The sequence below is a fragment of the Lissotriton vulgaris genome, chromosome 2_1 (assembly GCF_964263255.1).
Source record: "Lissotriton vulgaris chromosome 2_1, aLisVul1.2, whole genome shotgun sequence".
Classification (NCBI taxonomy): domain Eukaryota; kingdom Metazoa; phylum Chordata; class Amphibia; order Caudata; family Salamandridae; genus Lissotriton; species Lissotriton vulgaris.
Window position 1 is genome coordinate 66589853 of NC_141687.1, and position 13193 is coordinate 66603045.

The following is a 13193-nucleotide window of genomic DNA, read 5'->3' on the forward strand; positions in this document are numbered from 1 at the left end:
ATTTGACATAGTGTCCATCCGTTCTTGTTTACTAAAAGCGCCTTCCTTGCTACCACTCTTGAACACCTCCTCAATCACATCATCCACATCCAAATCAACTTCTTCCATTGGCATCCTGGACAGATAGTCAGCCACAACAGTTCTTCACCCTTTAACATACTCAACCGCAAAATTGTATTCAAGCACCAACAATATCCACCTCGAGATTCTGGGAGTAACACTACCCTCCAAACCTTTTGCCTCCTTTAACTAAATGAACTAAAGGCTTGTGATCTGTGCGGACTTTAAATGGTAAACCCCACACAAAATATTTAAAATGTTTTACCATTTAAAGACCACACAGATCCAAAGCCTTTAGTTCACTTATTTAAAGGAGGCAAAGGTTTGGAGGGTGGAATTGTCATAAAAGGTGACAGCAAATTGTCTGAACCAATGCAAGTGAAATCTGTAAAGAAAAATATTGATCTTCTGTCTGACGGATCTACTTGGAGCACTGGTAATGTATGCAAATGTCCTGCTCCTCTACCTGTTCTTGACCACTAATTGTTTTAATAATATTTTATGAATCTTGTTATTGCTAAAAGAATATATAAGGGGGGGCATGTGTGGAGTTATCTTACATCTGGTGGAATGTTGAGCCTGTTGCTAGGTTAGAATGTTATCCTTTGAATAGGATTGTATTTGTTGATAGCTGAGAAGCTGAGCTGGAGGTACCTGCTGTTACTCTACAATAAAGATACCTTGTTTTCACAACCTGCGTGAAAGTGGATCTTTACAAATGCTCATTGCCATCAGTGATGGATGCTCATTGCCATCAGCACTGAATGCTCATTGTTATCAGTGATGGGTGCTCATTGCTATTCGTGAAGAATGCTCTTCACCATCATTGACGGATGTTCACTGCCATCAGTGAAGAATGCTCTTTTCCATTTGCAATGGATGCTCATTTCCATCAATGAAGATTGCTCATTGCCTTCAAAGGTGAATACTCCTTGCCATCAGTAATGCACGCTCTTTTCCATCAGTGATTGATACTCCTTGCAATCAGTGATGGATGCTCATTGCCATCAGTGAGGAATGATCATTACCATCAGTAATGGATGCTCATTACCATTAGTGAAGAATGCTCATTGCCATCAGTGATGGATACTCATTGCCATCAGTGATGGATGCTTATTTCCATCAGTGGTGAATGCTCTTCGCCTTCATTTATGGATGACCATTGCCATCAGTGATGTATACTCATTGCCATCAATGTAGAATGCTCTTCGACATCAATAATGCTCTTTGCCATCAGTGATGGATACTCATTGCCATCAGTGATGAATGCTCTTTGCGATCATTTATGGATGTCCATTGCCATCAGTGAAGAATGATCTTTGCCCTCAGTGATGGATGCTCATTGCCATCAGTGAAGAATGTTGAATGTCATCAGTGATGGATGCTCATTGCCATCAGTAAAGAATGCTTTTCACCACGAGTGAAGAATGCTCTTCGCCATCTGTGAAGGATGCTAATTGCCATCAGTGAAGAATGCTGATTGCCATCATTGATATATACTTACTCCCATCAGTGAAGAATGCTCTTTGCCATCAGTGAAGAATGTTCATTGCCATCAGTGATGGATGCTCAATGCCATCAGCGATGGATGCTCAATGCCATCAGTGATGGATGCTCATTGTCATTAGTGAAGAATACTCATTGCCATCAGTGATGGATGCGTATTGCCATCAGTGATGAATGATCTTTGCCATCATTTATGGATGTCCATTGCCATCAGTGTTGTATACTCATTGCCATCAGTGAAGAATGCTCTTCGCCGTCGGTGAAGAATGCTCTTTGTCATCAGTGATGGATACCCATTCCCATGAGTTATGGTTTCTCCTTGCCATCAGTAATGAATGAATGCTTTGCCATCAGCGATAAATGCTCATTGCCATCAGTGAAGAATGTGTGAGAAAGCGCAACCTCCGGCTCTGTTTTTGTGTATGCAGGATACATGTGCTAATGGGAATGTAGCTAAATGGAAATGTGTGGGAGGTTGGCGGAAGAGTATGCAGCTGTTGAGGAAGGTGGGGCCTTTACTGTCATAGGTCATAGAGGGCCTTGTGTGTGTGGGTGAGGAGACGGAACGTTATTCTCTTGTTGACGGGAACCCAGTGGAGATCTTTCAGGTGCCCGGAGATGTGAGCTTGACGGGGGATATCTAGTATGAGTCTGGCTGAGGTGTTTTGGATGCGTTGGAGTTTTTTCTGTAGTTTGGCTGTGGTTCCGGCGTAAAGGGGGTTTCCGTAGTGTAGTCTGCTGGTGACTAGTGTGTGAGTGACTGTCTTTCTTGTTTCGGCGGGGATCCAGCTGAAGATTTTTTTGAGCATGCGTAGGATGTTGAAACATGATGATGAGACGGCGTTGACTTATCTGGTCATCGAGAGGGAGGAGTCTAGGATGAAGCCCAGGTTACGTGCGTGATCTGTAGGTATGGGTGCTGTACCCAGAGCCGGTGGCCACCATGAGTTGTCCCATGCAGAGGGGGATGATCCTAAGATGAGGACTTCCGTTTTGTCCGAGTTTAGTTTTAAGCGGCTGTTCTTCATCCATTCGGCTACTTCTTTCATTCCTTCGTTTAGATTGGTTTTGGCGGTGTTAGGGTCTTTGGTGAGGGAGAGGATCAGCTGGGTATCATCTGCGTAGGAGATGATGTTGAGGTTGTGTTGTCGCGCGATTGATGCGAGGGGACTCATGTACACGTTGAAGAGGGTGGGACTAAGTGAAGATCCTTGTGGTACGCCGCAGATGACTTCGGTGGCCTTTGATTTGAATGGGGGGAGGCGGACTCTCTGGGTTCTTCCGGCGAGAAAGGAGATGATCCAGTCCAAAGCTTTTCCTTGTATTCCGACATTGCTGAGGCATTGTATGAGGGTGTTATGACAGACAGTGTCGAAGGCGGCGGAGAGGTCAAGTAGGATGAGGGCAACTGTTTCTCCGTTGTCCAGTAGCGTTCGGATGTCGTCTGTAGCGGCGATGAGGGCGGTTTCGGTGCTGTGTTTGGCTCGGAAGCCGGACTGTGATGGGTCGAGTGAATTGTTGGATTCAAGGAAGGTGGCGAGCTGACTGTTGACGGCTTTCTCGATGACTTTGGCCGGGAAGGGGAGGAGTGAGATGGGGCGGTAGTTCTTAAGTTCAGAGGGGTCTGCTGTGGGTTTCTTCAGAAAGGCGTTGAGTTTGGCATGTTTCCAGCTTTCTGGGAAGGTAACGGAGTTGAAGGAGCAGTTGATGACATCGCGGAGATGGGGTGCGATGGTGGAGTCTGCTTTGTTGAAGATGTGGTGGGGGCATGGGTCGGTTGGTGAACCTGAGTGGATGGAGTTCATCAGACGGATGGTGTCATCAGTAGTGATTGGGTTCCAGGCGCAAAGGTTGTGAGAATGTTGTTTTGGTTCGGAGGTGGGTGGAGTGGATTGTTCTTCGGACAGGTTTTCAAAGCTGTTATGAATTTCCGCGATTTTGTTGTCGAAGAAGGAGGATAGGGAGTCACAGAGGTCTTGGGAGGGAGTGATGTTGTTGGTGCCGGTGGTGGGATTTGTAAATTCATTGACGATGTTGAATAATTCCTTGCTGTTATGGGCGTTGTTGTCGAGTCGATCTTTGAATGCTGAATTCCAAGCAGATGTCTTCCTGGTCAAGTTGGTCGACAGCCCGGTGCATGACCAGTATTTCGCTGTCTTTCACAGGGTGATGGCACTAGGTGGAAGGCATAATTACCTATTTAGGATGACATAAATATTCCTCTGAATCAATAACGCTTTCTCCTAGTATTTCATTGGTTGATGGAGCTGTCTGTGGCTTTTCATGTGCTCGTGTGACCAACTGAGATAATACGTGGGCTGAAAGTTTTGACTGGCGGTTGTTCTTGGTCCGATGATGTATGCATTATTTTGTCTGGACATCTTATTCTAGACATCTTGTAGACTGATTCCCATGCCAGGGTACTTGACCTAGGAGTAACACCACATGGATATGGATTATGTTCTTAGGAGTCAGACAGTGCTTCATTTGTAAAATATTATGGTTCAGGGCCTTTCTCGGAAGGCCACTGCAGCATGCACCACCCATACTCTGCCAGCGCTGCCAATGGCAGTACCATCATAACACCCAACCACTGTACTTCTACAGGTGAGACAAGTCAGACTATTTCAGCCAAAACACACCTATAATAATGGCATGAGAGGTGGGTATTATTCATTTTTTATGTATTGACTTATTAACAGGGTTTTTGTGCTCATCTCAAAATTAACACCTTCGCTGCGGCGGATATTCTGCCACGGTGCTGAAAAAAATGACGTGTGCGCGGTTTGGACAACCCCCGCCATCTGACGCCCATGCCCACCGTGACGTCGGATGTCCAGGGGTCATCCGACGCATGGAAGGGGTTAAAAAATGACAGGGCCTCCATGTGGTGGATTGTCACTGGATTTGGTGCCGACAATAAAGTGCCGGTGCCGAGCACCGGAAACCACCGGCACAAATGAAGCGCTGGACACTGAAGAATGTTTTGCGGTGATGGCATTAACCTGTGGGTGTTTCATGAGCTTTTATAGAGGGTGCATCATAGCTTCATGTCACAAAGGTCTTTTATGGGCTGGTGGAAGTGTGGTCTTTTAATTGAATTGTGCTATAGGTCTAGACTAGTTTATCGACATTCTATCAGCTTATCACATTTTAATAAATCATTAAATCATGACCATGAGTATTTTAATGAGCTAGAAGGGACCAGTGTGTTTCAAGAGCAGATGCCTTTGGGTGGGGCTCAGGCACTCATGATAACTAAATCCTGAATAGGCTGCAACACTGTGCAGATGTGAGTCTACATGTGACCGGCCTGTTGTGGCACCTTCTCAGTGTCTGACAAAATTCCCAAACATTTTCTGCAAACCTTGTAAAAACGTGTAGTTTTCTGTTTTGCACTTTCTTATGCCTGGTTAAAGTAGGTGTAGAGTGGATGTTCAGAACAGCCTGAAACAGGCACTTGTTTTATTGTTGGACAATCACCTCTATGTTCCGCCCGCATTGTGTTTGCATTCTCTCTTCTTTCATGGGAACATTTCTGGAGTTAGTGTAAACCTGCGTGCGCGCAATGCTGCAAGGAAGTCAAGACTTGCACGTGCCTGTCCTGCAGTTGCACAGAGGCATATCTTTGTGAAGGATGAATAAATTGCTCATGCATAATTTATGACGTTTTCCTATCCTCGTCTCTCATAGTAGGGAAACAGTATTTTTGTACTGCCCCGTGTTAAGCAATTTATTGTGTAAAAATGTTTTATAATCCAAAACTTTACATCGTTTTCAATAGCTATTCTTCAGGAGTAAGATACACTCTATAAAAAAGCCGAAAGGTCCCAAAACCTGTGTATAGAAATTCCTTGAACTTCACGTGCATTTCAAATGTAGATTTTTTCAGAATAGTATCCAAATCTACGAAATTACACTCTTTTTTAAAAGTTAAAAAAAGTTTTAGAAAGTTTTTTCAGTTGTGTTTTTATAATTCATTCTATGATTCATAAATATTATGTTCACTTTAGCATTATTTTACTTTTGTTCAGCGAAGGGGCCTGGACTTCTTCTGTAGCCACAGCTTTGATTTTAGTGCTGCCAATAAGACAGGGTGGCCATCTTCCACATCACTACCATCAGAGAGCTTTGTGCATATTGGTAGCCACAGGCCACCTCTTTTGAGCTTCGAGCCTGCCCAGGCCTACAGCAGCCCACATATTGACAGGCAGAAATCCAGGCCCCGATGGGTGAGGACAGGAGTGACCCCAGGAAGATGCTCTGGTTAAAGGACTTATCCCAAGTAATCTACACATTCACATAGTCCTTACCATGGGACTGCTTCCTCCCAGTCCTTCAGTGGGCCAACCTCTGCTCACTGCTCTGTGCCACACCAGATAGTGGCACAAACAAATATTCCTTTGTGGTGAAGGGAGCGAGATAGAACTCCCCACCAATCACAGACAACAGTGTGACACCACCTAGGAGGCCCTCAGTGGAGGATAGTTTGTGAGCCTTATCTGGCAGGGGCTGCAGGACTCACCAGAACAGAAGTAAGGAGTACGTTTTAGGTGGGATCTTGTCATCCACCTTAGCTGTTAGCGTCAGTGAGTTGCTAGTTTCTCGGGTATTGTTGTCTTTCACGCATGGTAGAGGTGGTGAATTACAATCTTTTGTCAGCCTAATGCATTCTACTGTGACTCTACGTGCACTTTAAAGAGTGCCAGACCCATAAAGAGAGCCCAACCTGTAGTTATGGAGCACTCCCAATACAGTGGTAGAGTGTCAGACCCATAAATAGATTGGCAGTCGCCAATGTGTCTGACCAGGAAGACTCCTGGCTCACCAGGTAGCTTCCCGAAGAAAGAAAGAAAGAGAGAAAGAAAGAGAGAAAGAAAGAGAGAAATTAAGAAAGAAAGAAAGAAAGAAAGAAAGAAAGAAAGAGAGAAATTAAGAAAGAAAGAAAGAAAGAAAGAAAGAGAGAAATTAAGAAAGAAAGAAATTAAGAAAGAAAGAAAGAAAGAAAGAAAGAGAGAAAGAAAGAAAGAAAGAAAGAAAGAGAGAAATTAAGAAAGAAAGAAAGAAAGAAAGAAAGAGAGAAATTAAGAAAGAAAGAAAGAAAGAAAGAAAGAAAGAGAGAAATTAAGAAAGAAAGAAATTAAGAAAGAAAGAAAGAAAGAAAGAAAGAGAGAAAGAAAGAAAGAAAGAAAGAAATTAAGAACGAAAGAAGGAAAGAAAGAAAGACTAGATGGAGTGGCCAGTAGTGTATGTTTGTCAACGGTGTTGGACATAGCAGGCGACGATCCCCCCATAAAGAATGCAAAGGGTGCCACCCAGTACTAGGAAAGATGCCGTTTCTCTGAGGCCATGAGTTTGAAGTCAGTTTCACAAGAGTCCCGCATGTACGGACAGGCTGATTGAGGGAGATAGACCCTAAGCAGTGGCATAACACAGTCCCCCGCAGCCCTCGCGGTGAGGGGCTCCCCCCGAGGTGCAGGGGGTCCCCTCAGTACAATACTCGGGCCTGAGAGCTCCTGATTAAATCCAGAGTGGGCCCCTCCATGTACCTTGCAGCGGGAGCCCCCTCAAGTTTCGTTACCCACTGACCCTAAGATACGTTGTCCTCTGAAAGGACGCTTCGACGCTGGTTTAAGGTTCTGCAGATCAGAAGGGTCTAGGTTCAGCTTCTCGATGACGGGTTTTTGCGCCATATTTGAAGAACACGGGGAAGGTGCTGTGCTTTAGTTAGGCATTGACACGTGTGTAAATGATTGTAGCTGCTGAAGAGGCTCCTTTCCATAGTAGACCAGCCGGTGCATCCCCATCAGTTCTGTGAAAGATTTTAAAGAGGAAGGAGGAGGAGTTTTAGGGTATTTGGTTTATGCAAATATGACTAATTCAGGGCATGTCAAGCAGGTAAATTGAGGACAAGTCATTGGAGAAAGGTAAGTCGCGGCTTCAGTGCAAGATATTGTGCTGTTGCCACATTATGGTCTAATGATGGTTCTCTGGCACAATATCGAAACCAGAAATATTGTGCAACAGAAATACCTTGACCAAAATATAGAGTACAAAAATATCGTTTTCCTATACATATAGAGGAAAGTAAAAAATATCGGAAAAAACATTGTTTTACACTAATATCGAAAAAATAAAGGCAAAAATATAATTTTTACATATATAGAGTTAAAAGTAGGAAATCTTAAATATCTAAACATATAACATTAATATAATGTAAATTAAATTTGTTTAAGCAATATTTGAAAATATATATAAAATTATACTAAGTTAAACAAACACACAAATATCTATGTATATGTATATGTCTATATACACATATATCATACAAAACTATTATACAAAATCTTAATTTAAATGTATATTATAATTTTCTAATTGTTTTAAAATACACAAATATAACATATATATAGAGTTACAAACTAATGCAGACTTAAAAAAATAACAAATAAACTACAAAACATTTAAAATATTGCCAATTTAAGTATACTTAAACAGTAAACATTAAACAAAAATACGTGTTATTAACTATCCTAAAAATTTCACACATGTATATATATATATATATTCATCACACTCACTCGAATAAACACCAGCACTCTCGGGGTTAAATCCTCAGTCCGGATTTAATGGCACAAAATTAAACAACAAATGAGTTTCAGTGATACGCCTTCCTCAGTGTTGGCGGCCGCTACGCACAGACCTCATAATTTATACGTCATTACATGGCGACAGGTGAAAGGTCAGGCAGGTTAGCGCCATTACGGCATCAGGCATTTGATCACAGGTCATGATGTTAATCAAATCAGATTCAAAAGCATGTCACTTAGTAATTCATTAAACTCATAAAAATGCAACAATAGTTATCAGTGCAATTATTGCACTGATAACTATTGTTGCATTTGACTCTGGAGGGGTACAGCTTAACACCTTAGCTGCGTGCAGGGCCGGCTCTAGGCTCATGGTGGCCCTGTGCAGGGAGCGTAGGTGGGGGCCCCGGAAGTGAACTTGTGTAATTTAACGTTCTCATGTAAAGCACCCCAAATCCTTTGGGTAGTTCGGATTATATAAAACTGTGCAAACATTACACGTTCCAAACCTGATGCTCAGAGGGGTGGGTCTTTCAGTAACCACCCGGCACCCCTCTTTCTGTAAGGGTTTCGCCTTACCTGGAACCAACCGAACCGGCCGTCTTTCCTTGCTTAGCAAAACATTTGTTCCAATTCAGACGTGATAAATATGTCAGCGTATGTGTAAGTACTTTAAACACATACTGGAGCGTGACCACGTGACGCGTCAGAGTTGCGCACTGCGCACAGCGCGCGGGGGCTGACTGTCCCAGGCCGTCACGACACGTCATTGGTAGTAGGACTAAGATCGACGTCCCTGGGACCCAAACTGCTGGCTGGCTGGGCAAGTAGGTGAAACTGAAATTAAAACAACAACGCGTCGCTGCAGTCCCATTGTTTGGTGGGTTATGCATAATAACTGGGTCGGGCCGCCGGCTTCGGGAATTCAACCTGGCTGAGTGGTGTGTGACCCATCCTTTGCAGAAATTTGTGGACTGGGGTCGGAGCCGGAGCGGAAGCCGCCAAATCCTGCCAATCACTCTCCTTGCTGGCCGTGCCTGTCCTGTGTCAGGTCGAACATGTCACTGACTCGGCCCAGCCCTGCCGGCTTTGCCGAGGCATACAGCCCGTCCCCCCTCCTTTTGGTGGCTTTCCTCCCAGCGCCCCTCCGAAACCTGCCTGGCCTCTCTGCCCTTGCAAACTTGCGCAAGGCTTTTGAACTAACCTGTGAATAGACCTTTATAGCACAGGGATCGGCTCTGTGGCAGGCTTCTAGGCGCCTTGGACTGCACAGAGGCCCAGAGAGAAAATATGGCTTTTGGTTACATTTCTCTTAGGCAAACGCATGAGGGGTGTTCACAGAGCGTCTGTTTATAGCTCGGGGGCTCCTGCGTAACTATTTTAGAGACGGAAATAAATGAAGATATTTTTGGGAGGCGGGGCATCTTTCAGTATATATCGCACGAAGCACTGCGTAGGATTCCTAGGCGTCCGTCTTTGTTGGGAACTGTTTCCACCTGCTGGTTTTTGCAGCGATTTCGTTTGAACCGTTTTTGTGCACATGTTAACCATTGTCAGGGGCGTAGCTAGAGCTTGTGGCGCCCGGGGCTATCCCTCAGATTGCCGCCCCTTGGCATCCGCAGTCTTGTGATTGTATGAGGTTAAGTCTCGGACTCGAATTTTGAATCTCACCTCACTGTCAAATATCGGGCACAAATATTTCTCACATGAGCCATATTTCTTTCAATAAGGCGCTCTCCTGTTCTCTTCTTCTTTTGCTAACTTGCCTGCTGGGCTGTGTTGCGTGAGATTTTAATAAAAGTGCCCCACAGTTAACCAATATGGCATTGCCGTGACATTACACTCATCATAACTGCACAATATATCAGCCACAGCATCATAACAGCACAGAATATCAGTGCACCCTCTTTGCCTAACAATAGCATAATATATCTGCGTCCTCTCAAGGCATCATAATGGCACATAGCTCAGCGTACCCTGGGTGCCTAATATTAGCACAAAACCTCAATGCACATCATAGCCAAATAGTGACTGTAATTTATGTCAAATTGTCAGTACGCTTTCCTATCATCATAATTGAACAATACATCGGAGTAACCTCGAGGCACATTATTTCGGTGTAACCACATAATATCACAATAGCATCTAAGTGCATCCTTATAAATTCAAAATACCACACTTTCTCCTTGTGCTCTCACAGGGGTATCAAAGTACAGTACCTGGATGTCTGCTCGTAGGATTGTGCTTCTTTGCAGGTGTCCAGGTCCAACTATCTGCACAAGGCCTGGCCTGTTTACAGGTCTCCCTGTCACAGCTTCCAAGTGCAGAGGGCCACATCACTCAGGAGGAGGCAGGCCATTGTGCCTCTGAAGACGTGTAATAATTAACCAGTAACCGAGATGGATGGTTTCACTGTGCCCCTGCTGCTCCGTAACTTAGCCTCGAACCTACCTCAAAATGGAAGTGGCGACGGCGGCCGTGACCCCCTTAATTGGGCCACGCAGCCTCGCACGTCCCCCCCCCCCCATGCAGCAGGTGCTGGGACAGGACACTGGGCCACAGGCAGAGGCCGAGCACTGCACACACAACACAAGCATTGTGGTGATTGAGCTAAAAATTAGAAGCACAAATGCATTGCATGTATCATTGGAGGAGAGACTTGGGTTTGCAGCTCGGATCGGGGGCACCCAGATGGACAAGCACTTAGGACTGCAAAATATTCATGGTGGCCCAAGCTCTCCCAATTAATCTTAAATTCAGATTCAAGACTTTTTATTCTGGATAGGACAACTTTATGGGCGGCTCCAAGTTTTGAAACACATGTACACTTTCTTTTTCCCAGCTTTGGACAGAGAGCGATTTCAGAAACTTCAAATGAACTTTTCACTCTGAGTGGTTTTCTAGGGGGAGATGCTGTGCTTTCCCTATCTCTGACTGAGACCCTTTGATCTATCACCACCTTTGATGTTCTGTTGGAATATCTGCCACCACACTAAGATGCTTTTTACATTATCTCCTTGTCCTTGAGTATTCATATTGTGGATACTATTTTCTCCAGAGTTCAACTGACAGGACGGGATAACTACAGGTCAGAAGGGATATGTGAGGAAGAGTTCAGTTGTGGGAAGAAGCGGGGGTTCAGTTTAAGACTCTGACTCAGTAGTTTCCATTAGGAAGAAGTGAAGGCTGATGCACAGAAATTAAAGGAAAGGCCGAAACTCTATTGATTATTTAGAACAACTAAATCCATAACACATGCTTAAGACATTTAAAACACCTCAGAAGAATAAAGTACTTAACCTCACCTATTCGCTACAGGTAGTTAAACCTTCATACAGGTCACCCTCACCCAACATTAAGTTGTCCCTGCGCAGCGTCGTCGTCATATATTTCACATCTTCGAGGCGCGTGCAGTGCGCAGTGAGACCTGTGGGCTGCACCGGCCCATTTTTATCTGGCACAAAGAGTAATTCAGCCGGGCCTGCACTGAGGCTCGCTCGCCCCATTACATGCTGTCCCATTACCGGTTCCCGTCGTACCATGCGCACAACAGGCCACTGCTGGGATCTACTTGAGTAAATCCAGGTTTCTGGAAAATTAAAAGCTGTCCACACCCTTACATAAAGCATTCTCTTCACATCCGTTTAACTCGGCTACATTCTTTGTGCTTTGTTGCTTCGAGGGGAGTGCAGTAACAGTACCTACACATTTTAAAATCTACTCATTCATTGTATTCTGCAAAGGAAGGTCTGCTCCGTGTCCCTGTTTTGACTCCCCTGTATTTTCTGGCTATTAGGAAGCCTAATCATTCGAGTCCTTTAGGATTATAAAGTAAGAAACAATTGCGCATCTTCTGCCGCAGAGTTCCTGCCGCAGCACTTCATAATTAGTGGTCTTTTGTGCACATATCTTCATTGTTTCAGGGTGAGCGGGCATGCACGGAACCTGCATGTTAATACAGGGTGTGTGGCCTGCATTACCCATGTATTGTTGCAGTCCATCCTTGAAATACAGTGATGTGAAATGCAGTGGGTGGCTGCAGCATATATACTTATTTTTTCATGTATTCATTTGATACATTTATTTAATTATGCACCCGATTACCAAAAACCAATGCGGTGTATGTATCGGCGCTGAGAGGAGCAGAGCAGAAGTTTAAAATAGAAGACGGACCTCCGTAGGTTGTTCCGGAGTAAGTTCCAATTTAGCAGCCTTCACAAGATTATTTCACTCATCAATATCACAGCTGAGCTAACAAAATATTTACATCTGTGGCTGTCATTTCCTATCTTTACAACTACTTACTTTTTCTCTTCCAGCATCCTCAATTTCTGCTGAATCAGGCGCTCGCCGAGCTGGGCCATAACGAGGAGTGGGGAACGGCCCTGTGACGCGGCGTGTGATGCGTCACTGCTGCCTTTTCGGCGCGGGGGCTGTCCAAACATGATGCCCAGGGCCGTCATTGGTAGCGCTTTCACGCTGCAAGATTGACGGCCCTGGGGCCCACAACAAACGCGGTACGTCCTGCTCCTGTGGGCGTACTGTGTACGTAATGACTCACTGTAGTGGCGGCGGCCGTGTGACACTGGTGGCGGCCGACTTTATAATTTATTTGGGGACACTGACAGTAGTCTCAGTGAGTGTCCCCAAATAAATTATAAAGGCTGCCGCCACGGGCCACCAGTGTCACACGGCCGCCGCCCTCAAACTAATGCCGCCTGGGGGGGTCCGCCCCCCCTCACCCCCTTAGATACGCGGGTGACCATTGTCTCATTCTAGCGCTGCCGACACCCGTGTGACTCTACAATGCGCTTATGCGTGTTAATCATGTTCAGTGCTCACTTTTAATAGGAACTCGCCATGTGCGCCACGTCCGCGGTGGCTGCGGTGTGCAGGCGGTGAAAAGAGTGCAATTATATGTCCTTTCCTGTGCCCGCGTGCACCAACCACATCCTGACATCGGTCGGACCAAAGGTAGTGCCCCAAAGTGTTTGCACTTCGTTTTTATTGGCGGCTGCTTAAGCCAACGTGAAAAGT